Here is a 27,500-nt window from a genome sequence, read left to right on the forward strand (position 1 = left end):
TGGGCGAAAGACGATAATCAGCATCATTATTTATTATGAAAATTCTCTCAATTATGAGCGCAATATGTTATGAGCTCACTGAAGTTCTGCCCTTTATCCAGAATCGCCCACATTTTCCCTCAGGCACATTTCTAGGTGAGCACTGCAGGGCTGCTTCTCCTCCTTTTGGTTTTGGACTCTGTTCCGCTCGCGGGCTGAGGAGAAATTCGCTGTTCCAGTTTGAAATTGTTCCAGTTTCAAACTTGTTCCAGTTGCAGTTGTACTCCTTAAGGAAATGGTCCTCCGACGCTGTTATCGAACTGAAGTTGCAGTTTGTGAACAGCTTCAGGTGTTTTGATCCTTATTCACATTTTCTGCAAGTAATAGGCACCACTTTTTACATTAATTTACGTGTGTGATAAGTTATTACATTATAACCTTGTTGATTTTACAGGTGAGTGGAGACCATTCCTGAATGCCTATACTGTGACCGGCATGGAAAAGTTATTAATTACTCGTTTTGGAACCCAGCTAGTATTGAGTTGAGAAGTGTAAGTACCTTTGACCCTTGAATTTTTTCCTTTTTTTGCGATATGGCAGTAATATAAAGTTTTAATGGGCAAGCACACATTCAGTACACAAATCCACTGATTTGAATTTGACCTTCAGTTGTTTGAATCTAATACAGGCTTATTTTCCGACACTTGTAGGAGTTTGCTCAGGTTAGCTTAAGCTTGAATGTTTAACCTCCGCACCTAGAATTATACAGAACACTGAAATTTATTGGAGTTCGTGGTGAAGTGTAAATGAGTACGAAACAATATTTTTCACTGTTTTTCTTTTGTCCTTAGCGATTTGTTTTTTATTACATTATTGTATTACAGATGATATGCTGAGCAGTTTTGTAGCGTTTGTTGAGACTAACACATTTTTGAGTTAAAGATTGGACAGGCAATGCACACACAGACACATAAATACACATATTAATATATATATATATATATATATATATATATATATATATATATATTCATTCATTTATTTATTTGTGAAGGACACTGTTGTCAAGGAATTATACTCCCCCAAATGTTACCGCGCTAGTATAAAAATGTTTTTGGTAGAAGACGAGCATTTGTGAAATTTAGGTTGTCAAGGCAAGCACTGGGACATTTTTGGTCATTCAGTGCTTACGTCAGTGAAAAGATAGAGATGGAGTGGCTGGAGAGTATGAAAAAAGAAACCCTGAAAATAGAGGAAATGAAATAAAAGGACCTAAGGTGGAACTGGGAGAAATCCTCAGGAAGACATTGCAAAAGCAAAAATAATAAATTGCGAATAATTCGATAAGTCTGTGATGATTTAATGACCACTTGATTCTTTATTTCGATAAATCTATAACGTTTTAATGGTCACTTAATAATTTATATCGACAAATCTATAGTGTTTTAATGGTCTCTTAATAACTTTACCATGATTTGCCATAGTCTTTCCATAATGATATGAATTACGACAGTTCACTCGCCTTTTTACATATTTAAACTCTCATAAAATGCGAGATATTTCGCAGAAAGATTCATCTGGTACAAAGCCTTATTCATTGCTTAAATACATTCACGTAATAGAATAACATGGAGATAAAAGTATCAGGAGAATAAAAGTGTAGTGACCAGTATTCTGCAGAAATTTGCAAGTTTTAAAGTTTATGGTTAAAGTGGCATTATCATAAACATGAAGACAGCGCCATGGCTTGTCTTAAAATTCCAAGGTAAAGAAATCCACCGCGATATAAAGATGCATATATTCTGCTGGCCTTCATGAGCTTTCGCTCTTTTTACAAAGTGCCTCTTCAGCTCAAGATGAAGAGGCACTTCACAAAAAGAGCGAAAGCTCATGAGCACCAGGTCAATGGACTCATTTATTCATCCCCGTGGATTTTTTAAAATTATTATTATTATTATTATTATTATTATTATTATTATTATTATTATTATTATATTGAAAAATATTTAAACTAAAACTAACAAATGAATAGAAATGAATGAAAATTAAATGTGGATGTAAACACAGTATTTTAACGTAAATGAACTAAACCTACATAGTTAACGATTTAATTAACGTACATTACAATAGCCTTTGTCAGTGTTAAGGGCTTTGACATCAGTTTTTCTGACATAGCTTCTAAGTTAAGAAATGAATATGCGCCTAGAGCATTATAATGTTGAAGCACGTCAGTGTTATGCAAATATTACTCTCAGAAAATAGAGTAAAACAAGCAAATTCCTGGAAAAAGAGAGTATAGATGTGACGATGGTTTAAATTATAATTAACGAAGTATGAAACAGAGGAAGCATTTATTGCGGAAATGCATAAAGAATATATATGTATATATATATATATATATATATATATATATATATATATATATATATATATATATATATATATATATATATATATATATATATATATATATATATATATATATATATATATATATATAAAATGTGTGTGGTATGTATATATACGTTAACGCGTGATGAACATAAAATATGTAATAGACATAGGGGGGACAATGGAGAACTTGACTGAGCTATTACTTCCGTCTTTATGACATCGTCAGACGCACAATAAAATAAAAACAACACTCGTCGTATTTACACAGAAAATGATGTCCTAAGAGGCCAGTTTATTGATGATTTCAGATAATTCGAATTCAAGGAAAACAGACCTATGCTGATAATTAAATTTTGCCCTTTTGTAGAGGTAATTAACGTTGTTCCTCGGATATGTACACATGCACACACGCTCACTCTTATATATATACTGTACCTATATGTGTGTATATGTATATATATATATATATATATATATATATATATATATATATATATATATATATATATATATATATATATATATATATATATATATATATATATATATATATATATATATATATATATATATATATATATATATATATATATATATGTATGTATATATATATATATATATATATATATATATATATATATATATATATGTATGTATGTGTATATATATATATATATATATATATATATATATATATATATATATATATATATATATATATATATATATGTACAGTATATATATACATATATATGTATAGTTATATATATATACATATATATATGTATATATATATATACTGTATATTATATATATATATATATATATATATATATATATATATATATATATATATATATATATATATATATATATATATATATATATATATATGTATACCTACATACAAACATCTCTGAACCTCTCAGCTAGTAATCTGGGTCTGAATCTCCCCTTTCGACCAAACTTTCATCAAACTAACGTCTTCCTCTCTTCATGTCACCTAATATATAAACATTGAACACCGAAATATGCATTTTCAAGGATTCCGATTCCTCTCTCACTCGCGAAAAGACCGAAACTGTAATAGGTAGATCACAATGTAGTTTCCTCCGACTCGCTTTGCTTCCAAACCTTTTGTAGAGATTTTCCTACCAGTCTAACCCCTCTCTTTTTGGTATTTTTATTCTTCACAAGGCTTTTCTTTTTTCAGATTTATGATAATCAGTTATTTTATTCTTCTAGCATATATTTTACAGCTCACTGTTCGATATTCCTCTATTTTAATTCTTCGTTTAAGTTTACTCGTCCAAAGATTCACTGCCAAGTGAGTTGGCTTAGAAACGCTCTGAGTTGTTCAGAAATCTCTGTGTATTTCTACACACCATCATCACCGGGCCATCAGCAAATATCACCCACGCTCTATTCACGACCATTTCCTTCCTTCACGAATTTGTATCAACTTTTGTTCTTTATCCAACATTTCTCCGTTTCTCCGGATGCTAAAGAACTGCAGTTTCTTCTATAAAACTGCATTGTTTTGTTCACTTGTTTCACTAGGCTCTTTTACTTATCACTTTATTGTCTGCAAGTGTTCCACTTTAAATGTATATATATATATATATATATATATATATATATATATATATATATATATATATATATATATGTATGTATATATATGTGTGTGTGTGTGTGTTTGTATATATATAATAAACACATGCATATATATACATATACATATTATAGATTTAGTCATAAAAATACACATGACTTCCATAACAAAGTCTATACTTCTTGTTATTTTCACTTCGTCGCCTTAGAGTCTTATTTAAAAAAAAATGTTTCTGGAGTCCCTGGTGAGAGTGGCAATAATAAAATAATTACAATAACTGGGAGTAACACCGTAACTCAGTTCCTGATGTAATAAGTATTTGTTTTCTTTATTCACAAAAATATTAAACAACTACGGAGAAATAAGACACCGTTACCTGAAACCTACCTTTATTACCAAAAAAGTCTCTCACATGCTTACATATTTTTATTTAACACACTTTTAATGAATTTCAGCATATTCAGTTCAATTTTATGGTAAACTATGATCGATAGTACCTCTGGTCTTCAACCGTTTATTCTCTATTTTCTTTCGAGCTTCACTGTAGGAGAAACTATTTGTCACGATGAGAAAGAAAATATGAGAAATACAAGAGGTTATTCAGCAGCTAGGCAGAAGAATAGGAAACACAGTCAGTAAAAAAATTCCGACATTATCGGAACAGAAAGCTAGGAACACAGCGAGGATCTGCCCGGACACCAGAGACTAGGCCGTTGCAAGAGGAAGAGCAGAGAATTCGTTGGATCTCGCGCAATAACCATAATGCTGTCCACTGGCACACACCAGCTGACAGGAAGTAAGTTCTCCTCATCTTTCGTTCTCGCTTTTATTCCTATCCGGTTCGGCCGAAGATTTTTACATGCGGATTTTGTTGTCGCGCTAAAATGATGTTGCTGCTGCTTTCCTTTTCCGATGTTTTGCGAAAAGAATTTTCCGTACCTACTTTCCAGACTTTTACGTTTACATATTTTAGATCTATATTCCGCAAGTACAGATGACAACAACAACAAATGTGATCATCGAGATATCCATTGGAAATGAATACGGAATACCGAGGGGATAATCGTAAGATAATATAAAGCTTTATAATTGACAAGTATGACTTTTTTACTTTCTCTATATTTGAAATAAAAACATTGAATATTGTGAATAATGGTAAATTTACCACGAGGGAAGGTGAAAGATGAAAAGAATTGATAGTAATCCGAGAACTTATTTGAAGCACAAAGTAAAAGTACTGTATAAAAAAAAACGGTTACAAAACTATAGTATTGCTTCGTCCAGTCATACGTAGATAAAGTAAAATGAAAACATAAACGATATATACAGTAATATATATATATATATATATATATATATATATATATATATATATATATATATATGTATGTATGTATGTATATATATATATATATATATATATATATATATATATATATATATATATATATATATATATATATATATATATATATATATATATATATATATATATTGACGATCTATCGCTAGAACTTGCGATATTTTATGTTGTCGTAGAGCTGGCGGAAGGATTGAAAGAAGGAGGTGACCAAGCGCTTTCGTGTGTTTCCCACACCTCCTCAGGGTCTAGTGATACGAAAGCTCATTATTTGTTACAGACACCTATGTGGCGGCAATACATAAACATAAAAAATACCGTACTACTATTTAAAAATTAATTTTCTAAAAACGTTGTTTACAAGTAGTTCATCCAGTTTGTACATCCCGGGGCTGCTATTGATCAAATCTACAAGAATTTTCTTTATTATACATGACTCAACAATGTTTCTTTTCGTGATGTCTTTACAGAACATGATCTCTTTAGCCTCTTTCCAATTCATGGTGTTGAAACAAACTCCTTGCAGCATTCCCCGTTCTGACATTATATTTATGTTGTTTTAATCTTGTTTCGAGATCCTTTCCACTTTGTCCCACGTACTTTTTTATTACACTGATTGCAAGGGTTCTCATATACCTCGGTCAACTCCTTCTTTCATTCCCCCAGCTCTACGACAATATATTAATCCGAAGAAGTGTAAGCAACACACAACACACGAAAGCGCTTGGTACCTGGTCTTTGATTTTCACCTTTCCTGCTGTTGTCTACAGAACGTACATATTTGTCACGTGCAGTTTGGTGACTTATTGCTGATATATATATATATATATATATATATATATATATATATATATATATATATATATATATATATATATATATATATATATATATATATATATAAACGACAATCTCTATATAGGAAGCGCAATATATATCTGCGCCTATTTCTTTCTTTACATGCATGACAGTGATTGTCTACGAGAAATAAAACCCCATACTTAGACCCCCTATTGCCCAAACCGGAGTCAAACCTTTCTCACCACTAACCCTCATATAATTACACCAAATGATTGTCCGAGTTTCTGGCCTGTTAGAAACATCCCCTAGGGATGAATTTGCAGAAATGTCTTGCTCTTGTTATCATCAATTTCGAAGCTATGACTGCATTGGTGAAATGAATCAAGTGTACGTTGTACAGTCAGGCAGATGATACCACAACCAACTCAACAATGACTTTAAAGCTGAACATTGTCACAAATCTGAATTTTTCTTTTACTGTTGTTGTTAGTATCGAGTACACGTGAAATATCCATATCATTTGAGAACTACGTGAATTCATTATTGACACATAATTATAATGTGAATATTCTTAAGATGTGTGTGTGTGTGTGTGAGAGAGAGAGAGAGAGAGAGATAAAAGGAAATAAAAACAGATTTAATTGTTTCCGGGAGGAGATTTTGCCTTCGTTTGGGTACGTGAGAAAGAGAAAAACAGTGAGGTAGAGGGCGAGTGGTGTGGGTATTTTATTTTCATTTATTTTTTTTTTTAATAAAGGCGGTAAGGCATTATTACATGGAGGGCTGACTGTTCTAAAAATTTCTAGAACTATATTATTCCAGAGTAATTTTCGTCCTGTATTCCTTTACGTCGAATTATATTTATGTACCTTTGAAAAGACAGAAAAACAGATGAGATTGCGTGTGCGTTGTTAGTCCATATTTAATGGTGCAGTTTAGCAAAGAACGGTTTTGTAAACGCAGTGGCGCATGACAGAGGTACGAAGCTTTTAATTGCACTGTTCATCATCAAGAAAAACTTTTAAACGTACCAAAGAAAATTTTCCATAGCAGTGTTTTCCCATTACAGACCCTCGTCTAAATCGCTTTAACTGTTACCACATCCTCTTTAGAAATTGCAACCTCCTTGCTTATCCTTTGAGTTCTGACGTGTGTCTTACGTTAACACCGATTCATTCTGACTTCTTTTCTGTTATTTTTTTTAATACATTCCTCTTTGTGATATTTTGACAGCCTGCAAACTAGCAAACAATTTAGTTGACTACTTTTTCTGTCAGTCTTACTAAAAGGGCATTATATTCAGCCTAATTTTTAATTAAAGTGACGAAATGTATGTTCCGCTCTATTCTTCCTTGTTCCTTATGTCGCCACGCTGTTGGACAGAAATATCTCCGTCGCAATATTGAAATTACCCCACAAACTCTGACAACCATTCTCTTGGCATAACCGTTCAACAGCTAATCATTGTTATAACTAAACCAGTGATTGCAACACTTTTACTTTTTCCTGAAGATACTGATACCGGAGCAGGTGTCTATGGAAGAGTTATTTCCAAGCTAAAAAAAAAAAAATTCCCTCGACATGCAGTCATGAAGAATGGCAGTAATTTTTCATTGTTTCATTTATCTATTCCAGACCTTGGAAGATACACCACACACGTGTTTTTACCTAAAAGCATAATTTCACTATATGAAATGCTATTTTAAGAACAATACTCGTTGCTTTCAGGTTAAAACTCTACTCCTAATAAAAACGAGGTACAAAATACACTTTCTATCAGAGTGATAGACTTATAAGGTGAAAGTCCACTCCTGAACTCATATTCATTTTAACGCCTTTTCTTCATATTACTATACAGCTCAAAATTCGTTTCTTAATCTCACCCATGTCTCCTTCTGATTTGTTTACATTGCAGTTTAATTTCTTTGTTCATTAATCATATGATTTTGAGGTTAAATTTATTTTTTCTTTTAAATAAAATGTGAGGAAGATAGTGTTGATACATACATTCTTAATTTTAAATTAACACTCACTAAAACACAGAAATACAATCGAAATAATAATGTTTATCACATTTATAACATATTTAAAAAGTTTTGTTTCTAATGCTAGTTTTTTTAAGGAAAACTCGTAGCCACATATGCAACGTACTTCATAATGTTTATACTTCCTCAGTCCTCGTAGGAAGAAATTACATAATCACAGTTAATCAGTAACCGATATGAGTTCAGTATGATATCCTAAACTGAAATAATAGTAAATCATCGGACTTACCTTCATTTACCTTCCTATGTAATAGACTTATTTAGGCCCTAGGTCCCACTCATTTCATGTAATAAAATCGACGTCACAAGTCTGATCACTGGTAATCCGAAGGAGGAAAGCTATATTAATACAATTAGTTCTCTGAAGCGATGACTTGCAATCAATTACAATTCTTTCAAAATTATGTATAAACCTTCATGTGCATAGATTACATTATTCCGGATATGCAAAAAGGGTGGGAGTGGGTGGAATAAAGTGGAACTTTATGATTGCTAATTTAGAGTTGTGCATTAAGGTTTGTCGCATCGATAAATGCAAAAAATTTCAAAATGATTGTCTAAAATTCAAAACGCGTAAAAGGCCTCAAATTTTTTTTTTTTTGTAATAGCAAAGCAATATATTATGTACAAGGAGACGTAACCTATGCGTTTAATCCATATAAAGATTATTCTTGATCATCTTAAGATTACAATCACTTTTGCGCCTGATTTATATATCACTCAAAACATTAGGTGAAGCCATTGACGACGGATTCCTTTGCCAATGCCTTAGATATAAAGTCGAACCCGACTTTATATCTGGGCGTAGGCCCTGACCGGTTTCGACTTCATATCTAAGCCATTGGAGATCTCTAATCCTGCATAATGTTAAAACTAAGGAAATTCCTTCCTGTAAGTTTTAATGGTGTAATAACACTGTAAAGTTCATTTAGTAATTTCTGGCCAGATTTTAATTTTTTAGTCATTTATCTGTTCGTGTTGAGTATGCAATGTGTAGTTGCATGTGCTTTATACCATGATCTCTATCCTAGTTTTGTGTTTCTTATTTTATAGATTGTATTCATCTTGTTCTTCATGCCGTTTTGGTCTGTTCAACATAGATATATGCATATACAAAAAATACGACAGAAATTATATGTTTTCCGTGGTCTCAGATGGGTTTATATTAAAAGATTTTCTGTTACGGAGCATCAGCTTGTCAGACTTGAAAAACCTGGGAGTAGTTTCTTCTTGCGACCTTAATACTGATCCCTCACCCCCGCCCCCCGCCCACGCCCCTACTCTACAAAGTCTCAATTTCCATATTTTGATACCCAGTCCCACTCGTCTAATGTTTGGCAATATAAAGGATGAATACCAATCGGAAACTCTTCGAAGATATATAACTTATATGGAAATAATTTACTTTTCACAGATATCTAGATCACATTCTTATAGACATCCAAGTTACGTTGCAAGAGGACAGTCTTCATTAAGATTCAAGTCAAAAGTCCAATACTTTTCAGTTATTCAGCATATGTAGACTCTTCTATTCCAAGGTCTAGACAAAAGAACATCAGCTAAAACCAACGACTTAATATGCTGGAATCCAAAACCTTAATATTCTGTAAAAGAAATAATATGCTTACTTTGGAGTTTGGTGCAATGTTTATCACGCAATATTTCATTCACTGCAAGTAGGAAAAGCTGAGAGAGCTAAACAGCCCCAGTAAGCAAACGAGCGAAATTTCCAACCGTAGCAGTACTCACTCAGGGCAAAGTGGCATAGCATCTCGTATAAGTACTGTAGGTGATCGAGGGCTAATGTTATATATGTGTATTTATATACATATATATATATATATATATATATATATATATATATATATATATATATATATATATATATATATATATATATATATATATATATATATATATATATATATATATGTAGAATCTACTGGTCACTTTTACCAGACACATATGTAATTCTAATAGCCACAATGCCCTCTTAACTTCTCGAATTCTTCGCGCTTTTTTGGATATCCTTCTCGTGGTCAGGTCGGCAACGTGACCTCCTTGTGGTTAAGGTGACCCAGGTTCGTCTCCCGCGACCGGCAAATCACAAGTCTCTTCAATTTCTTGTGTTTGGATGTTACGGCTTCGTAGTTTCAAGCATATCCAAAAAGCGCGAAGAATTCGAGAAGTTAATTTGGCATTGTGGCTATTAGAATTATATATATATATATATATATATATATATATATATATATATATATATATATATATATATATATATATATATATATATATATATATATATATATATATATATATATATATATATATATATATATATATATATATATTGTATATATACCGAAACATGCCCTCGGTCATGAATCCAGAGAATGTTAAACGAAATGAAGAATGCGGACCCATCTTTGCTAATGCTGCAAGCGAAATTTATCTTACGTTCTTCTTCCACAGAGGCTGACATCCAAGTCACTGAACAAATTACCATTATTTCCATCTCGAAAATCTCTAAGACATTCTCCCCAAGTATACCTTAGTTTTACCAGACCACTGAGCTGATTAACAGCTCTCCTAGGGCTGGCCCGAAGGATTAGACTTATTTTACGTGGCTAAGAAGCAATTGGTTACTTAGCAACGGGACCTACAGCTTATTGTGGAATCCGAACCACATTATAGCGAGAAATGAATTTCTATCACCAGAAATGAATTCCTCTAACTCTTCATCAGCCGGCCGCGGGAATTGAACTCCGGCCCATCGAGTGACAGTCTGAAGCTCAACCGGCTCGGCCAACAAAGGGCTGACATTCTCCCCAAAATTGAAGGTTAACCGAAACGGATGCTGTTTCTGTACTTTAAACCTCATCGTTTTCCGGGAACCACCATGACTTAGTTTCATGGGGGAACAGGCCCGGAATGTCTACGACTGCTTCCGCAACTGACCTGGATCCCAGTGGCGCCATAAGTCACGTTATGAAGATCTATGCTTACTTGGGGGTCCTTGCCACGACTAACCTCGAGTGTGGAGAGAATGTCATCACGAATTGTCTGTAGTGATTTACTTGCCTTCCACCAAAGCCTTTCTCTCTTTTTATTCGGAAAGAGCAAATTCAGTTTTGCTCAAATTACTTCTTAGGTCTTTTTTTTTTTTTTTTACCAATCTTCGTATGGTCGTTCATGATGTATTTGTTGATGACTTTAGTAGATGCTCTAATGGTTCTCTATTGTTTTTTATTTATTTATTTTTTTTGGAGTGACGGATTAAAATGAAATGTTCAATCCAATATTCTTTTCTATGGAAGTTGTGAGTTTACCGGTGGATGGTAACATAACTGATGTAGATATATCCATTTGAAAACTTATGTTACTAAGATTATTATATAGCAACGATATCTAGTAACTGAAGGCCGAGTTCTTGAAAAAAAAAAAGTTATTTATTGGATTAAACTAATCTTTAGTTTTGTAGAAGTGGCTGATCATATTTATTGTGCTGATAATTTCTCTGGTTTTTAAATGCAGTTTCATAAAAGGAAATTTTAATCAAAATGAAAATAAAAATAAAGAAATATTTCAGGATAACAACATCGCGTGACACACAACATTACACATCGTTTAATGTAGTTTGGAACTTTTCCTACATAGGCACTTGCTTTTTTTGGCAACTTTGTAAAAACATTTAGTATAGATGTTTCATAATGACAGTCATGAAAAAATTACATCGCGCCCAAAAGCCATTCAGGACTAATTGTTACCATTATGGGATCGTATGATCGAGTATCATAAAAACTGTCTGTTCTATCATTTATACATTTTAATATTCAGATCTCAAAGTATTGTTAGAAGCACCATAAAAATGGGTGTTTAGGGCAACAAATGTTACTCAGCTTGAAACTGTAAAAGTTTCATCAGTGCCTGTGCACCAGGTCTTGAGATAACTTGAACCCATAACACATTCAAATACAAATTACCAGCTCTTACTGGGAATATTATCTCGTTCCAGCGTCATTCGAAATGGTGATGAGTTCCATGTATGACTTAACAACGTCCCTGGAATATTTTGGCGGTATTCGGAGACTAAAACTTAGGAAAATCATTCCTTGCTTGTAATTATGATAAAATAATCAATTCATGTCTAATAAGCAATATCATTATTGCATAAACGAAAGAAAACAAGTAAAAAATGTGCCGAGGTTTCTTCGGTGCAATCGAGTTTTCTGTACAGCGTATAATCAAGGCCACCGAAAATAGATCTATCTTTTGTTGGTCTCGATATAATGCTGTATGAGACGCGGCCCATGAAACTTAACCACGGCTAGGTGATGGCCTATCCTATATCGTTGCCAGAAGCACGATTATGGCTAACTTTAACCTTAACTAAAATAAAAACTACTGAGGCTGGAGGGCTGCAATTTGTTATGTTTGATGATTGGAGGGTGGATGATCAACATAGCAATTTGCAGCCCTCTAGCCTCAATAGTTTTTAAGATCTGAGGGCGGACAGAAAAAGTGCAGACGGACAGACAAAGCCACCTCAATAGTTTTCTTTTACAGAAAACTAAAAAAAGACCGTTACTAAAGGAATTTAGATTTTTAGAAATGAAACTCAATTCTATAATCTATTCAAGGTTTATGCTCGCTATAGCTAAAAAAAAAGTTGACTTTTAAGGTTTAGGTCCTTAGGAGTTTTTTTTTTCCTTCTTACCATGACAAATACCTTGAAGTGTTTTACAAATCGGTTGGGTTCTTTTCTGTCCTTTCTCTTATTTTTTCATACCTTCGGTCTTCCATTCGTTTCTGAAATTCCACTACATTTTTGTGAATATTAATTTCTTACGTCAGCAAATGCTCTTTGACAAGTCTTCACGTAGCGTATAGCTTATTTTTTACTTTCCCCAATTTTATAATTGCTCTACCCTTATGCCGAGAATTCTCGTACGTATTTCACCGTATGTACAATGAAATTCGTCTTAAAACCTTGGTCAAATGATCGTGAAAGGGGCTTTCTGGAAAGTCTTTTTCATCAACCTTATTTCAAAATGAACTCGTTTGGTTTTTGTTGTTGTTATTGCATAGAAGAACATTTTTTCAATATTGGTTTGATATCAAAGATTAACAATACGTAAAATAATTAATCAAATTCGTAATAATAAGCTAATTGTAACAATTCAAATAGGTGTTTATGTTACAATGAAAGCAAATTATATTACTGAAATTAAATCTCCACCTTAACAAAATTTTGTTGGTGAATTTATCAGCACCAGTTACATAATTTTCTAATTTCCGTTTCCGTTCCATTTAAGCCTCAAAAATAACTGTCCTCAATTTTCATGCTACTATCCATTATCTTGCAGTAGGGAAGGAAGTGTTTCCCTTGCCTTAAGGTATAATACATATGCTCAAAAAATGGTAGGACTAAAGCTGAGCTCAGAGTCTCTAAAGCAAAGCAGAGACTAAAGATAAACACTTTTTACAAAGAGCGCGCGTAACAAGGGAAGGGAGTTATTCATTATGACCTGAATATTAAGGCCGGTAAATAATCTAGGGACCCATTGTTCCTTAGTATTATATACGTTAGATTCTGCAAGAGGTAAGCATGACATAAAGATTCCTTGCCCTCGCCAACGCAGTTGGACGGTGTGTGTGTTTACTCTTTTCCGTTCCTTTGTTTTAACATTTAAAGGTTTTCCATTTTTATTTCTGTAGTGTGGCAAGTATGTTAAGCATATTTAAATCCGCGTGCAGATAGATGATCATTTCACTTTTACAAAATTCAGCTTCCTCCTATCACACAATAAAATTAGCAAATGAAGTCAATTTCCCATCACATCAATAATGCCTGACAGATGCTACATCTTTTCTTAACCTGTTAGATTTCTGCCGAATATCTGGATCTGGAGCTGGCTGACATGTTGTTATAATTATGACTAAACTATAAAGTTCACTTCTTTTATCGAGATATGTTTATTTTGATTTTGATTTTAGCGTATGTTAAGAAAATTATCCTCATAAGTTTTTTTCTAAAGGCCATCTTTAAGTCACTTAAATGTTATAGAGCTTTTTGTTTCTAAGCTTTTTGATATGGAACTTATTTTGCTTTACGATTAGATTAGAATAAGTCTGATGAAAATTTATATGGCTACTAGTTGTTTTGAAGTTAATTAGTATGAATATAAATCTATTAATTCGGCAGAAATCTAACAGGTTAAGAAAAGATGTAGCATCTGTCAGGCATTATTGATGTGATGGGAAATTTACTTCATTTGCTCATTTTATTGTGTGATAGGAGGAAGCTGAATTTTGTAAAAGTGAAATGATCATCTATCTACATGCGGATTTAAATATGCTTAACATACTTGCCACACTATAGAAATAAGAATGGAAAACCTTTAAATGTACAATCAAAGGAACTTATTTACGGATATGTCTGAGTTTTACAAATGTATTTCCAGCATAAATTTTTCATTAATTGTATTTTTATAGCTTTTTTGCGATTTAATGAAATGAAATGATACATACGTTTCTCTGTGCGAGAGAGTTTTAGAATGTGGAAAGAGTCCTCTCTCTCTCTCTCTCTCTCTCTCTCTCTCTCTCTCTCTCTCTCTCTCTCTCTCTCTCTCTCTCTCTCTCTCTATATATATATATATATATATATATATATATATATATATATATATATATATATATATATATATATATATATATATATATATATATATATATATATATATATATATATATATATATATATATATATATATATACATACATACATATGTGTATGTGTATATTTATACATACATATATATATATATATATATATATATATATATATATATATATATATATATATATATATATATATATATATATATATATAACTTCTACATTACTAAGATAGAGCAGAGTTTTAAAAAATTCTCTAATGCGTTCCAACTTTAATTTTAAGAGACATTCATCATTTCGTCGGATTTTTTTACATATACGTTGGTATCAAAAGTTACTGCACCAATTCTGTGATTTAGCTCTTTTCTACTTCTGTAATATGGGTTTCGGTGACTCCCACACACCAGTATATATCAAAGGTGTCCCTTTTTCAATTATCATTCATTGTTACATTTCCAATTATCATCAAAACATTACTTTTTGCTCACATTCTTTTTCCTGATGCAAGCACTTTAAAACTTTTACTAGATTTTGTTGTGGTTCTACGCTATTCCAGCCCAATACTATTACAGGCAAACATAAATAAGTCCACATCCCTGCCAGTGCCCCTCACGTGGTGTGCTATATTGTGGTTCGGATTCCACAATAAGCTGTAGGTCCCGTTGCTAGGTAACCAATTGGTTCTTAGCCACGTAAAAATACATCTAATCCTTCGGGCCAGCCCTAGGAGAGCTGTTAATCAGCTCAGTGGTCTGGTTAAACTAAAATATACTTAACTTATCTATAAGCACTACTTAAGGGTGCTCGTAGCTTCCCTTCGGCCCCTAGCTGCAGTTACAATTTAGCCTATTACTTTACCTCCATTACCTCTCCTTTATTTCTGTCTTGCTGTCCAACCTTTCTGATTATTACTTCTTGGTGCAGCTGTGGGGTCAACTCTTCTTAAGCTGTGAATTCCCAAAGTGTTTTATCCTTGATGGCGTAAACTTTTCAAAACAAATGTTCTGGTTTGAGCAATTCCAAATCAGCAATTCCGAATTCAACTAGCTTAAAATTGCCTCGTCCTGGAACATCATACCTACGTGAAATGTCCTTTCTATGACTTCTAGCATCCGTTCGTACTTGAACATATGAAGTAGCAATGTATTCGTTATGCCCACTCAATCAGAACATTCAAACGCATGCTTATTTTTATCATAAAAGCTTTCTGTCACTGAAGAATCTACCTCTACTTTCAAACATTCTCAGAGCCCTACCTAAGGTGGTGAAACGTGGTTTGGATAACAGAAAGGTTTTCAAAGGAATTGGGAGGTGGTACAACTGACAAGACGTGAATTTATATTTATATTTATATGTTGCGGTTTTATGGCAGAGAGGAGAACAAACTTGCCACTTTCCTTTCAGGAAATGGGTTTTACTCGTTTTTTCCCTTCGTACTTTTCACTTTTCTCCATCCTTAAATTCTTTATTTTTCTTTGATTATTCTACACCTCGAATTCTCAAACCGAATTTGCCTAGAGGAAATTAAGACTCTGTAGTGTAAATGATATTCACTGAAAGGCGCTGAACAGATTTTTGCTTTACGAGAATGTTAGGGCCTGGGACTTTGACTGAAAACCTAAAGAATAAAGGGGCTTGAAAAGAGTATCAATTTCAAATTATCTATTCAGTGTTAATTATCATTGAGTAATATTCTGCGTTATGTTAGATATTAAAGTGGTCTTTTTTGTGGTATTGTTGTCAGCCTGAGTCTCCTTCCAGTAAAAAAGCAATGCTATAACTTTTATGTTTTCTTGGAATAGTTAAATTTTATATCCTCTTATAATTTTTTTACATGTAGAAATAATGTGGAGGGACAGATTGGCTTTTAGACGAACTTTGCATACGTTAATATATAATTAAGAAAATGTTTTCAAGTAACTTGAAATTAAGGTGTTCATTCTGATTTTAGGAAAGCGTGATAATTGTGACTCTTAATCTTAAATTATTATTATTATTATTATTATTATTATTATTATTATTATTATTATTATTATTATTATTACTTAGTAGACGAAACCTATTCATATGGAACGAGCCCACAGGGGCCATTGACTTGAAATTCAAGCTTCCAAAGCATATGGTGTTCATTAGGAAGAAGTAAGAGGAAGTAAAGGGAAATACAGAAAGAAGAGGTCCCATTTATTGAAAAGAAAAAATTAATTAATAAATTAATAAATAGATAAAAACATATTAAAATGCAAGAACAGTATTAGGTTAGCTATACATTGCATCTTCGCTTGAACTTCTGAAGTTCCAAAAAAAATAATGCCGTCAAATTTCTAATATATTCTTGGATGCAAAATGCTCAAGGTTATATATTTTCTCATTCGAGCATGAAACGAATGGCCATGATTTGAATGGTAATGAAGGTCGAGTGTGCCATCGGCTATTAGGCTGCGTGGCTAATGGTCCTCCTCTTATTGAACCGGTAAATAGACCAGAGGAACATATTTAGAACCTGGAACATTTCCATCTAAGTAGTGATTAGGAGAGAGAGAGAGAGAGAGAGAGAGAGAGAGAGAGAGAGAGAGAGAGAAATTTTCCAATGTCAGACTATAATGTTTTATCAAAATAATTGTAAAGACAATGAAACTGAGAACAAAACATAGCCAGAATTTTTGTTGTACAAATAATTATCATCATTTTAAAGTTAGAAGTAAGCCAGGAGATTAAAGCAATTAAGGCTTGAGAATCCCCCCCCCCAGGATATTTTTTGTTATAGCTGTGAGTTAATATACAAAGGAACTTATTTGTTACAGTTATGAGATATTATACCGTGTTTGTTTATGTATATGATACCAGTGTAACTGTTTCTACCAGATCGTCTTACATAAAGCGCGCACCATATCAGATGCACTGGTATGCATACTTTGGTTCCAACTAACAACTGATCCCTTTAAACAGTCAGCCTTTGAAAGGATTTTTGCATATTATTATAGTTGAAGTGTGAAGGCTCCCACTCCTCCCTCCCCACTTCATCAACTTCCAGTTTAAGAACTGACTGATATAGCATTTATATTTCGAATCAGGTTTCTACCTCCATATAGTTGGTAATAGTATTACTAGTGAATATGAGAACTATTCATAAAAAGAATTTGCTTAATTGACACGCAGTTAAAAGAAGCCCCGAGAATAAGGAGTGCTTATCTTCTTTAAAATAATGGGAAAAAGGTGTCTTTTTCAATGCGTGTGTGAAAGATTCAGAACGCTTGCTTTACTAATTCAATAAGCCTGGAGTATTTGACCTTTCAAACATGACAAATTATGATGAATCCCTATTTATACTATGGTTGTGCTTACCACCAAGATTATAATTTTCAGAATGTTGATGTGCATGTCCCAGAAATCGTTAGTTTTCTACTTTATCTGAGACAGACTTTTTCTTGTAAAAACTACGTAAGATTTATTACATCACTTACAAGTCATCATCTGTACAATAATATCTCTGGCAGTTTTCACGTGAACAACAGTAACCAAAACAGCGTGACGCAAAAGGGCTTCTATGAAATTCTGCCACCCACGTATTTCCTGTACTTCATCTTCCACATATCTCCACTTATCCCTTTCCTCCCTTCTCAAAATTCTCATTCAAGTAGGAAAGAGTCTTCCAACTCTTCTGGTGCCCGTTGGAGCTCAGTGACCCCATCACATACTGTTCTATGAAGGGTTATGCAAATTACATGCCCAAGCTCCAGCTCACGTTCATCATTATTTCATCTGTATTTGGAACTCGGCATTTTCCTTTATGGTATTATTTGTAACTATATCTGTCTCGTAATAGTCTTCTTAAGGCTGTATGCTCATACCTATAAAATTTTAGATATAGTTTTATTTCCATAACAAGATTTATGCTCCTATGGCATTGTAGATTGTAATAGATTTATTTATATTCCTACTTTCTTATGCCTTTTCAGTCTGTTTGATTTTGAAATTTTATTCAGCATACACATTATTCGATTTAACCTTCTGTAGTCTTTTACTAAATTTCAGCCTGCAATTGCTCCTATTACCTGGTCACAAAATAAGGTTCTTCGACCCCTGTCATCTCCCAACTCAGTGGTCCTAATGCAACTACCCTTAGCCATCACTTGCTGTTGTTCCTGGCTTGTCATTCCTGGCCCAAAATGAAGACCCTTTGAAGAGGAAATCCCCTATTCTTCTACGGAACTCAGTATTAGAGAAAAAATATATTATTCCCTGTCCCCTCAGGTTAACTAAATATCATGACAAAAATCCAGTACAGTACTCTTTTCTTACAACAGTCATTAACAAGCCACTCTTTCTATATGGGCTGAGAATTATCCTGGTGTCCCCAATTAAACAGGTGAATCCATATTTCTTTCGTAAGTCGCATGATGCGCAGATGGTGAGCACATTGCTGGCTTTTTTTTTAAACATTCCTTTCGAAGAATTTTGCTGGTTTATGAGGTGGTTATCTGAGGCAGTATTCCTTAAAAATTACTGCTGTGAAATCAAACAGATTCGAATACATTTGTGTCAGTAATTGTTATCCCGGAGTGAGCAGTAATTTTGCATTCAATTCGACATAATTAGGTGAATTACTTCTAAAGCCACACAAGTAACACTTCCATGGGTTCTTTCTTCTTATCTTTCACTGTTAAACCCTAATAGGTATCTTGAATAAAAGAGGGTTGGCAATGATTTACGTGACTTTACATGGACCTTTTTTTTTTCTGGGTCATTGGGATATCATAATCTGGAGTTAGGCCATGTTTTCACTTGTGAATTTCTTTCATATGGTTCTCTAAGGACGAGCAGTGGCTACAATACCATGAAACAGGATCAGGCATAAGAACAACCTATTTTTGGTCGCTGCAGGGACCCCTCAAACTCACTCACTTTCAGACGAAACGTCATGGGAATCTTAGGTGTTTTCTTTCACAGACCTAGTATGTAGTGGCGAACATGGCCGACTTGCGCACTAATCCCACGTCGTGTAAGAAGGGCGAATGGAAAGACCAAAGTAGTCGCTGCAGCCAAGGGATCGAGCCCTCCTACCACGATTCGTTTTATTCTCTATCACTGTGTCAACAGTCACTATCCTGCCAAAGACCATCAATAAGAAAATTCTTTGACATTAGTTAGTCTGTCTTATGGAGACATGGCGGGATCATAAGGGTTACTCGTTTGAGGACTGGGCGGTTAGCAAAAAAAAAAAAAAAAAAAAAAAATATATATATATATATATATATATATATATATATATATATATATATATATATAGTTGAAATAGGCGTAAGTGGCCTCCCCTTGCTTTACTCTAATTTTTGTATGAGGAAACAAGCACTAGATCATGTTGCAGCCATTTAATACAAAAAATGCTGATCAGCTCATGTACCGGGTTTTTTCCCTCTTCGGCCCTGGAAGTAAAAAAAAAGTTCATGGAAATCTGTTTGAAATCAACATCTTCACGTTATTCTTGATACTTGATAGAGGTACCTCCTGAGAGTGTATATATCACTCAGAAATTGCTCAACTAAAAGAAAATTAAATTTCAACCGGAAATATAAAAAATAAAATAAAAAAACCTAGGTCTTTGACTGCTAACGCATCAAGTACTTTTAAACCTAGGCTTAGTTCAGGGAGTGTTAAAATTGTTTTCGTCCCCTCTTCAAAGGACACTTCGCAGATGTCGAGGGTCAGCTGTGACTCTGGTTCTGGATACGGTAGGATCGTATGGATAAATACCAGTCCCATATGGATGTCCATTGAAGCATGAAGGGGACCTTTTATGCTTCCGTTTTTTTTTTTTTTCTGAACATCGGTGTTAGTCCTGTTTCCGAGCAGCATCAAGATTTGTAGGATGTACATTTAAAAAAATTTACGTTCTCCTTTATTATGAAAATTTACATTCAAAAATGTATCCCAAATGCCAGATGATTTCAGAATAAAAGGTAAATTCAAGCACGTACTTATCATTTTAGTAGAAAGTAAAAAAAACCTTGTATCGGACAACACCGCAAGTAATGAAACAGATTACTTACGGTGTTGCCTGATTATTTTTCTGTTTAATTTTTTTAATAACTTCTTTCATTTTCCACGAATATCGATTTAAGAGCCGGTCCTAAAAAAGATAAGTATTGATATGATGTACTTTAAAAAAAATAAACGATTTATTCCTTTCTAAAGACAAGAACTATCGTCTATTGTGGTAGGTTGAAAATGAAGCGTAGATCGTGTAGAGTTTTCTGATAAGGGGTGCACGCTAGACGCATGTCAGGCAGCGGAAGTTTGAGCAGCGGAAGTTTGATGTAAGCCGTTTTTAGGGACGTCAGCGCTCCAGCTGTCTCGCAATCATTCCTAAGACGATTGGAGTCGTTCTAATGAAAAAATGGTTCTGCAACCGTTATGTAATGGGGTCCACTACTGCCGGTGGGAATGTGCTGAACTCCTGTTGAGCACTGGGAGATTGAGGAATCTGAGCATAACCTTCTCCAGGACATCGATGGTTGCTCTGACCTGTCAGCACTGGAGATAAGAGGTATCCATTGAGAGCTAGTTTTGGCGAAAAGAGGCTCCTGATTGATTTGTTTGCTTGATTCTGGAGTATTGGTCGGTGGCGTCCATGTGGTTATTGGGAGGTATTTCATTCGTGGTGTCAGGGTTAGATTTCTTCTCTCTAGTGAGTAGTTTCCATAAAGGAAAAACGTTGATGGCCTGCCATGCTATCAGGTAATTTCAATATTTGCAACTATATCTCCTCGTTTAATTCTGATGCCAGGGACAACTCTGGCATGGTTGTCAATGGCTCCCTCGTGGACATGCTAGGAGATCCTCGTGAAGAAATGCATAAGAAGTCCTCCTGATCCAAGCACTGTAATGGTAGACTGCGTTACTCCTTAACAAGGGGTCATTCATGGATGGGGCTGGGTTTTTCTTCGTAATTAGGCTGTTAGGTTTTCTGCTTTGATAGCAAATGAAGTTTCATTTTCATACGTTCGTTCATGGTCCGTAGGCCGATTTTGTCTTCCTTGTATTTTCCATATATGATACTTTTATAGATATATATATATATATATATATATATATATATATATATATATATATATATATATATATATATATATATGTATATATATATATATATATGTGTGTGTGTGTGTGTGTGTGTGTGTGTGTGTGTGTGTGTTTGTGTGTGTGAAGAATCTACTGGTCACTTTTACCAGATACATGTGTAATTGTAATAACCACAATGCCCTCTTAAGTTCTCGAATTCTTCCGCTTTTTTAGGATACGCTTGTCACTAATAAGCTTTAAGATCCAAGTGCAAGAAATATGAAGAAATTATGATGTCCGTGTGGTTTAATGCGTGTCACTGTAGTCCTGAGTTCTTGTCTACCGTGGTTCGAGCCCACGGGACGACGAACTTATTATCAACTAAAAAAATCCCCCTTCTGGTAACATATATGAAAATATAATATTTCCGAGGTAGAGCGAATTGGATATTAAAGGACGTTTGTAGCTTAATGCTTGTACGAGTATATGAATCACAGTGATGTGATAAAATTTATATGTATATATATATATACATATGAATTTTATCACATCACATATATATATATATATATATATATATATATATATATATATATATATATATATATATATATATATATATATATATATATATATATATATATATATATATATATACTCGTATATATACTCGTATATATACACATACATAAGTGTATATGTGTGTATCTCTGTGTTTGATTTCGTGGGTATTTGTATATTGTTTGTCTTTAAAATATTTTCAGTAACTAAAGAAATAAATTTCTTTTTCAGAAACTGTTAGTAAATATTACTGAAGGCAAATAACAGGCTAGGTGATGATCTCACGTGTTTAAAATTTCCGATGGGCAGATTAAGAGTAACAGGAAGTATCTATTTACTGCGTTTTCCCACTTTCCACATTAACGACAGTGGGAATCATTATTGAAATGATAATAGCTTTCTTTATTTTCTAACTTGATATGCGTGTCCTTTTCGAATCTTATCCCAAATTCCCGTCGTCAGGTATTTTAGCTGTATGAAAGAATTTATTTCGTATTCCGAAAAGTGTACGGAAACTTTTCTTACACAAACTAAGTGGGAAAATATCCCCAAACATCTAGTGAACCGACCATATGTGCCGCAAAGTTCCCCTAAAAACAAAAATTACTTGAAAACCGCAGGAAAGTTTGTAGTTTTGCTTAACATTACAAGTTAGGAGCAAGTTTAAAGTGGAAGGGGCGGGGTGTTGGGGGAAATTCTCAATGACGCGACTATAAAAAAATGAAGAGGGCAACAGAAACTTGAATATGTCGTTGAAATTAAAACAGTCGCAGACATTTTTTTGTTTTGTTTTAAGGGGCTAAAGAATCTTTATGCTTTAAGTATTAACCTTCCTGTCAAAAAATAGAAAAATTTATTACATTAGGGCCATTGCTGTAAACACTGAAAATAGTGATTTACTGAATGTATAGATGATTAATGATAGCTGATGTAGCGAATGTTAGAATATGATTAATCTAATTTCGATTTCTAATGAATCGGGTATATTTTGCTCAAATAAAAACGTTGGTAAAGTAGATATGATGAAATAGAGAATACAAGTACCTGTGGAAATCACCAATTATAATTTGTAAAAGGTAAGAAAATGAAAAGTACAGTATTTGAAAGTCATGTATGTTAAAGTTAATGACTAGGATTCTTATCGAAAAAAAAAAAAAAAATAATATCGATATTTCCTGAGACCCTCAATGTTTTTCCGATTGCCAGTTTGAAAGTGACGCCTAAGAGTCCTTAGCGAAACTGTAAATGCACAAATCCTTATCAGAAACTAGACAAAATAACAAGATGAAATCAAACTTCGAAATATTTTAATCATTGCTAAAGAAAAAACAACGGGTTATTTGACCTCTGGCGCGTGGACTAGATTGGATTGGTCGTTCAGTAGAAGGTCTTAAAAAAGTATGAAATGTGTCATACCCTTTTCCCATTACCAAGTATCTCTCTCGAATATCGCGATCCGACTCCTAAAAGTCATTTCCAATCAGTTATCCCTACGACACCTGAAGCAGCTTGGGTTAATTGGCCCTCTATATGCTTTCATTTTAAGGTTACGCTAATAATGTGATCCATATTTGAGAAAAAGAAGTTATACAAAAGTTAAATCAATGATGAGATTTAATTTTACGCTGCTACTGATGTCATAGTATCTAAGACCTTTGGGATGCACTCTAGGGAAAAGTTTTGATTACATGAGGTTATCTATATCTACGATTTTTCCTTGGTATTAATCAATATTCATTTTCTTTATGTGTTGTCCTGTGATTCCCGTTCTTTGCGCCTATGCATTAAACTTTCTGATGCATCCTCCAACCCCGATAAATTCTAAATTTTGTAATCTTGTTTGTGTTTTCAAGGTTGTTGTTCAAGATTTCTCTGTCTGCAATAAGTACATTGTTATAATTAAAATATTTAAACTTATATGTACTTCTCCCTATATGTGAAATATACTTTTCAGAAAATGATTTTAGCTTCTTATATATTAGCTCTCACGCTGAATTAAGCCACCAAACCACTAAATCAGCTGCATAATTTGCTTAGATGTCAGAAGTTTTCTTATACTTCATTGTTTAACAGTACTGAATGAAATCAAACATTCATCTGCCCATGAGATCAGGGGAAACAATATTGTGTTTTATGGACAAGAAGAGGCAATACCCTGTCTATAATTAATTGAAAAGCAAATATCAAAAACCAAAAAGGAGAAAGAACTGGTATATATAACTTTCGCGCATTTCCAGGAAATCCTTACAACTGAGGAGGTAAAGTCTATGTAGGGGTCGAATAACATGCGTGCAAAAACTCCTTCGGCGAAAGAAACGCTGGTTAAGTTGATACTGCAAATTACCTGTCTTGGAAGGGTTCTACTTTTGCTCATTTGTTTCTCTCACTTCATTCTCTCCTTTTGGGAAGTACTAATATAAATGTCCTTTTTAAACAAAGTTTGGGTGCTAAACTTCACAGATATTATTAGGTGTCCAGGTATAGTGTGGCCCCCCCTTTCCTTTTATCATTTTGTTTATTTCAGTGTCATATTCTATTAAAGAACTCTAAAATAATTATTGCATGGCTGCGCCCATACCCATCAGCTCATTGTCCATCATGCATGAACCAAAAATGATTAATGATTTTGTGTACAGCATCTTATTTCTCTTTCTATTCGCCCTTGCTGTGTGTGTCCTAAGTTAGAGTAGTCTGAGAGAATGCATCTCATCGAAATTTCATGACTTTTCACGCAGAGAGCTGGTCTCTTGAAGGACAAGAACATTGCTCAAAGACATTGATCCACTCATCCACCATTCTTTGCTAATGGTAATTTGGGTTCTTTTCCTTGGTACATACAATCATTCCACTGTACAGAGCCGACTAGAAGAGGAGATGGTTTTCAATGGCAAGATACTTAAATAAAACTAATGACACTGCGATGACTCCCATGAAATCCCAGGTAATAGTAATGCTTCGGACATAAAGTTTATCATAATGATGAACTGTCACCTCCTCATCTTGACTGAATAGGATTCCCGATACCTAGACCGCTCAACTCCATTGAAATCCCTTTTGATTCACATGCTAAATGCTTACAGAAAAACTACAGCTTTAACTATTGATGGCCCTTTTAATGCTTTTGAACATCACCACGGTAAAAACCAATTGATGGTTAAATGGATTGCCGACCACTTCCAGAAACGCATATTGAATTTTGCTGTTAGCCCATCGCATTCACCCCTGCCCTCTGGAAATATGATGCACAACCCAGCTACAAATTACTTCTTTCCTATAGCGTGCAGTTGTTACGTTTCGTTAAGCATGAAACTTTGTTTAAACAAAAGTTAGGATAACACACATACCACGTGCTCTTCGCTCAATCTATTGATGTGATGTTGGGATAGGGCTGTACTGATTTTTCTTTGGTAACAGTGATATCGCGAAGGAAAAAGTAATGGCTTTCAGTACCCTTTACCCGCTGACATTTAAACAACAAAAAAAGTAAGTTTTACCGATTGAACGTGTTTAATACTCCCTAAAATTACAAGGTTTGAAATTTCATATGTAATTTAACTGTTGTAAATTCCGTCAAATAAAAAAGATAGTATTGGTAGTCTGACACTTACCGCGCTCCTTAGAGGACTCCCCAACTCTAACCATCGGGTCAGGTCAATCCAGATTTTAAGGTTCTAAATTTGAGGCCAGTAATTTGATGGTACTTTCAGCCTAGCCTGCACAGCGAGTATTTCCGAGCTTCAATTTGGAAATTTCGTTGTCTGTTAAGAAGGAAAAGAATTATCTTTGTTGTATTAAATTACAGATTTTGCATAAATTTATAATAAAATCGTATGTTGAAAACAGGACGAAAATGTGTGTATATATGTATATATATATATATATATATATATATATATATATATATATATATATATATATATATATATATATATATATATATATATATATATATATATATATATATATATAATGAAGTGTAATTTCCTGTTTCACCATTATTTCAAAAAGACAAATATTCTTGCATAGCTTCTCGCTTCAATATTTTAGGAATAGTAATACTGAATACGGTTTTTTTCTGTATTGGAAACTGTTTTATAAGTTTGATGTAAATTTTAACCCAATTAAAAGAAATTAGCTATTTACATGGGATTATTAATTGTGAACTGTTCATTTTGTAAAGTTTCTGGTGAATAAACCACCGTTAAACAAAAATCTTCCTTGCATAACAATAGTTAAGTTTTGACAATTTGTTATAACAAATCCCATCTTTAATGAAATTATCGTAGGAAAATTGCCTTTCCTAAAAATTGAAAAAACTTAATTTATGTAATTATCCAAATCGTTCCGCATAAGGATTTTAAATTTGGCAACTCGTTTTTTGGTATAAGATTTCTTTTAGAGAAATGTTTGCTGTTATATCCCACTAATACTTATTTTTCATAATTAATGCCATAAATTGTTATTATTTTTTTTATTATGAGATATATACATTACTATAAAAACTATCTTTGTGATATTTCATGATTTCATTTTCGGTAAACTAATATGAACTATACATTCTCCGTGAAAAATTATTGATAGGAGTCGACTGATGAAAAGTATATATTTAATCTATAATATTGATAATATGACAATACTACTTTAAGGCAGACAAACGTGAAAGATTGCGTGCTAGACCATCAGACCATGACAGAGTAGATGATGGATTGATAAATCCCATGCGTTGCAAGATTGCATTACACGTTTAATCCACTTTAGGCTTGGGCTAGTTTTGTTTTATATCCCATCAAAGAAGTTAGCAAAATATATTTTTCTTTGAGTTATTATGTACTGCTGGCAACTAAGTAGTAGCCCTTTCTTAAGAAAAGTAATTTGGTTTATTTCACATAATCAAAATAATATCTGACACTTGAGGCGATCTTGCTAAACGTGCTTATATGCACACATAAGTTTCTCCTAATTAAATGATAATGAAATTCGTTTAAAAAAAACATGAGGCTTCGAAAAA

At 33.4% G+C, this 27,500-nt stretch overlaps 1 long non-coding RNA gene across 3 annotated transcripts in view; it reads left to right on the top strand.

Annotated features, from left to right (window-relative positions):
- LOC136843218 (uncharacterized) overlaps positions 1 to 27,500 on the top strand; it is a 674,464-nt gene that overhangs the window by 191,167 nt on the left and 455,797 nt on the right. For all 3 annotated transcript variants that reach the window (XR_010854485.1, XR_010854486.1, XR_010854487.1), the window contains exon 6: positions 434 to 530. This is a non-coding gene — a long non-coding RNA (uncharacterized lncRNA). The remainder of the gene's footprint in view (positions 1 to 433; positions 531 to 27,500) is intronic.

The sequence above is a fragment of the Macrobrachium rosenbergii genome, chromosome 11 (assembly GCF_040412425.1).
Source record: "Macrobrachium rosenbergii isolate ZJJX-2024 chromosome 11, ASM4041242v1, whole genome shotgun sequence".
Lineage (NCBI taxonomy): Eukaryota > Metazoa > Arthropoda > Malacostraca > Decapoda > Palaemonidae > Macrobrachium > Macrobrachium rosenbergii.